Raw genomic sequence first — 4,192 nt, forward strand, 5'->3', positions numbered from 1 at the left:
CACTGCTTTTGCTGTGTCCCAAAGATTTTGGTATGTTGTGTTTTCATTCTCATTTGATTCAGGAATTTTTAAATTTCATCTCTTATTTCTTCTATTACCTAGTTGCTTTTAAGGAAGGTGTTATCCAGTTTCCATGTGTTTGGTCTTTTTCTGTTGATCTCCTATTGTTTATTTCTAATTTGAAAGTGGAGGGGAAAGGAAAGGAAAGCCAGAGCATCCAGGACAGAGCGAATAAGCAGCAGACGGATCCAGGTAAGGGGAGGGACCCAGGCCCCAACCCCCAAATGGCAGGAAAAGTGGAGAGGAAAGGAAAGGAAAGACAGGGCATCCAGGACAGAGTGAGAAAATGGCAGAGGGATCCAGGTAAGGGGAGAGACCCAGCCGCTAACCCCCAAGCGGGAGTAAAAGTGGAGGGGAAGGAAAAGGAAAGGTAGGGCATCCAGGACAGAGTGAGCAAGCGGCAGGGATCCTGGTAAGGGGAGGGTGGAGAGGTTTTGAACAGCTAAGGGAGACAAACTTGTCTGCTGGTTTGTCATGTTCTGGTATTGTGTTGCTGTGAGGCTTGAGGCTGTGCCGACGGTGTTTCAAATGTCAGCAGGATTGCACATGGTACACAGGTTGTAGCACATCTTGCAGACTGAGACAGACTGGGAAGAAGGAGCAGGGCATCCACTTCTCAAAGAATTGACCAGGGAAAACCTTATGAATAGCACAGAAACACTCTCTGTTACATTACTAGGCAACTATATGAATAGCCAAGAAACACTGTCTGATACAGTGCAGGACGATGAGCCATTTAGGTTGGAAGGCACTCAAAATAGGACTGGGAAAGTTCTACATCATCAGAGTAGAACCAACCTTACTGATATGAGTAAAGTAAAGCTTTCAAGACCCCATTTGCTGATGTGACATGACTAAATTGAGGAGAAACAGCTGCAAACATCCATTAATAATTGGAACATGGAATGTACAAAATATGAATCTAGGAAAATTGGAAGTTGTCAAAAATGAAATGGAATGCATAAAGATTGATATCCTAAGCATTAGTGAGCTGACATGGACTGATTTTGGCCATTTTGAATCAGAAAACCATATGATCTACTATGCCAGGAATAAAAATTTGAAAAGGAATGGCATGGCATTCATCATCACAAAGGATATTTCAAGTTCTGTTCTGAAGTACAATGCTGTCAGTGATAGGACAATATCCATATGTCTACAAGGAAGACCAGTTAATACGACTATTACTCAAATTTATGCACCAACCACCAAAGCCAAAGATGAGGAAATTGAAGACTTTTATCAACTTCTGTGGTCTGAAATTGACTGAACATGCAATCAGGATGTGTTAATTATCACTGGTGACTGGAATCCAAAAGTTATAAACAAAGAAGAATTATCAGTATTTGGAAAATATGGTCTTGGTGACTGAAATAATGCCAGATATACACAAAAATCAGATTGACTACTGATTGTGGCAAGAGGCAATAGAAAAGCTCAATATCTTCAGCCAAAACAAGGCCAGGAGCTGATTGTGGAACAGACCACCAACTGCTCATATGCAAGTTCAACTTGAAGTTGAAGACAATTAAAAAAGTCCACAAAAGCCAAAATATGACCTTGAATATATCCCTCCTGAATGTAGAGACTTTCTAAAGAATGGATTCAATGTGTTGAACACCAATGACCAAAGACCAGAAGATTTGTGGGATGACATCAAGAACATCATCCATGAAGAAAGCAAGAGGTCACTAAAGAGATGAGAAAAGAAGAAAAGACCAAAATGAATAACAGAAGAGACTCTGACATTTGCCCTTGAGTGGAGAGTAGCCAAAGCAAATGGAAGAACTGACAAGATAAAAGAGCTGAACAGAAGATTTCAAAGAGCAGGTCCAGCAGACAAAGCCAATTTCTATAATGAAATGTGTAAAGACCTGGATTAGAAAAACAAAAGGGAAGAACACACTCAAAATTACTCAAGCTGAAAGAACTGAGGAAAAAAGGTAAGACTTGAATTGCAGATTCTATGGGGAAAATATTGAATGACTCAGGAAGCATCAAAAGAAGATAGAAGGAATACACAGAGTCATTGTACTAAAAAGAACTGGTCAATGTTCATCCATTTCAGGAGGTGACATATGTTCAAGAACCAATGGTAGTGAAAGAAGAAATTGGAGCTGCACTGAAGCAATTGTTGAAGAACAAGGCTCCAGGAATTGACAGAATACCCACTGAGATGTTTCAACAAATGGATGCCCCACTGAAGGCACTCTCTTTCTTATGCCAAGATATTTAGAAGCATATCGTTGCTGATGTCAGATGGATCTTGGCTCAAAGCAAAGAATTCCAGAAACATGTTTACTTGTGTTTTATTGACTGTGCAAAAGCATTTGATTGTGTGGATCATAACAAATTGTGGATTACATTGAGAAGAATGGGAATTCCCGAACACTTAATCATACTCATGAGGAACATGTACCTAGACCAGGAGGCTGTCATTTGAATGGAACAAGGGGACACTGTATGGTATAGAGTCAATAAGGGAGTGTGTCAGGGTTGTGTCCTTTCACTATACTTGTTCAATCTATATGCTGAGCAAATAATCTGAGAAGCTGTACTATATGAAGAACGTGGCATCAATATAGAAGAAAGAATCATTAACAACCTGTGATACAATATGTAGTTGTGAATACTCCAATATGTAATTTGACTTCTTTTCTAAGAAAGAATTAATGCAAGTCTAAATTGAATTCAAAGTCTTATATAATGATACTGATAAAATTATGCTTTGGTCTTAAAATTATTCTTCCTGCAAATATTGGCCAATATGTTTAGTATTAGTTTTAAATGCGTTTATTGTGCTATTGGCTATTGCATTTTTAAGTTCATACAGGTGTTTAACAAGATGGATTGACATGGTGGCTGCCACGATGGGATCAAGTATAGCAAGGATCGTGGAGCTAGCATGGGATTGGGCATTGTTTCATTCTGCTGTGCATAGGGTTATTAGGAGTTGGAAATGACTTGATGGCACCTAACAACAACAACATAACAGGTGTTCAAATCTAATCATTCTATTTCTTATAATACTGTGGTAGTTAAGTTGTGTGTCAACTTGGCTGGGCTGTGGTTTTCAGTGGCTGGGCAGCTGGATGTAGTTCTTCCCTTAGTGAGATTGTAATTACCTCCATGGTAGAACCTGCTGTGAGCAACAAAATAGCTGCCTTCAGCCTGTAGCCTACTTTTAGTTTATAAGGAGAAGTTTAGAGACACTCTCTAGCTTTTGGCATATCTGGACCCTGTGTATGGCTGAGTCTTGGCCTGCAGATCTTGAGATTGTGCCATTTTACCTGTCGATCTTGGGTTCATCAGCCTCAGCAGCCAGCAGCTGCCATGAGTCAGAAAAAGCCTCTGGCTCCAGAGGGCCTGGAACAGAAGGAAGAGCTGAAGCCCAGTGTGGAGGGGCCTTCACTCAACCCCTAGAGCCTGCACTTTGAACTCAGACTTCTTGCCTCCTAAACTGCTAACCAGAAGCTACTCCTCAGAAGGAGGATTGGGTACTCTACTTCCATAGTGATACCACCTTGGACATCCAAGAAGGTGTCACTATGAGTTGGATCCTACTCGACGGCAGTGAGTGTGTGAAACTGTAAGAAAATAAATTCCTGTTCATTAAATCCACTTGTCATATTTTTGTTATAGCAGCCTACCAAATCAAAACAAGTACTATCCAAATGCAAATGATTTCTCATATTCTTTAATCAGTAGCCTTAAGCGACTGACCTTAGCCATTTACTGCAGAGATAAAAACTAAAAATCCTTAGTGAGCAATTTTTTTTTTAATTAGAGACATCTATGGTGTTTCCTTCCACTTTATTGATTTCATTTTGTGCAGCTTAAGAAATAACTCATTTAAATTTTAAAATATATTTGAAAAATAGATCACCAATATCCAATGTCAATTTTAATTTTTCATTGATTGAGTGAAAAAGTTGACAATAGTATCCAATAGCAATCAAGCTGTTTTTAAACAGTGTTCTTCGGAGAGCTATGTTACTCCCAAGTCCAAAGTTCTCTTAGTCATTGGGTTAGTTCAGGAGGAATTAGAGTTAAGATTTTCAAGTCTTGAGTTCCAACTCATTGGGTTCTGAAATCAATTCAGTGGGCTGAAGCCAATTTTTTTTTTTTTTTT

This window comes from Orycteropus afer, unplaced genomic scaffold (assembly GCF_000298275.1).
Source record: "Orycteropus afer afer isolate SDZICR_OR568_19922 unplaced genomic scaffold, OryAfe1.0 scaffold00100, whole genome shotgun sequence".
NCBI classification, from domain to species: domain Eukaryota; kingdom Metazoa; phylum Chordata; class Mammalia; order Tubulidentata; family Orycteropodidae; genus Orycteropus; species Orycteropus afer.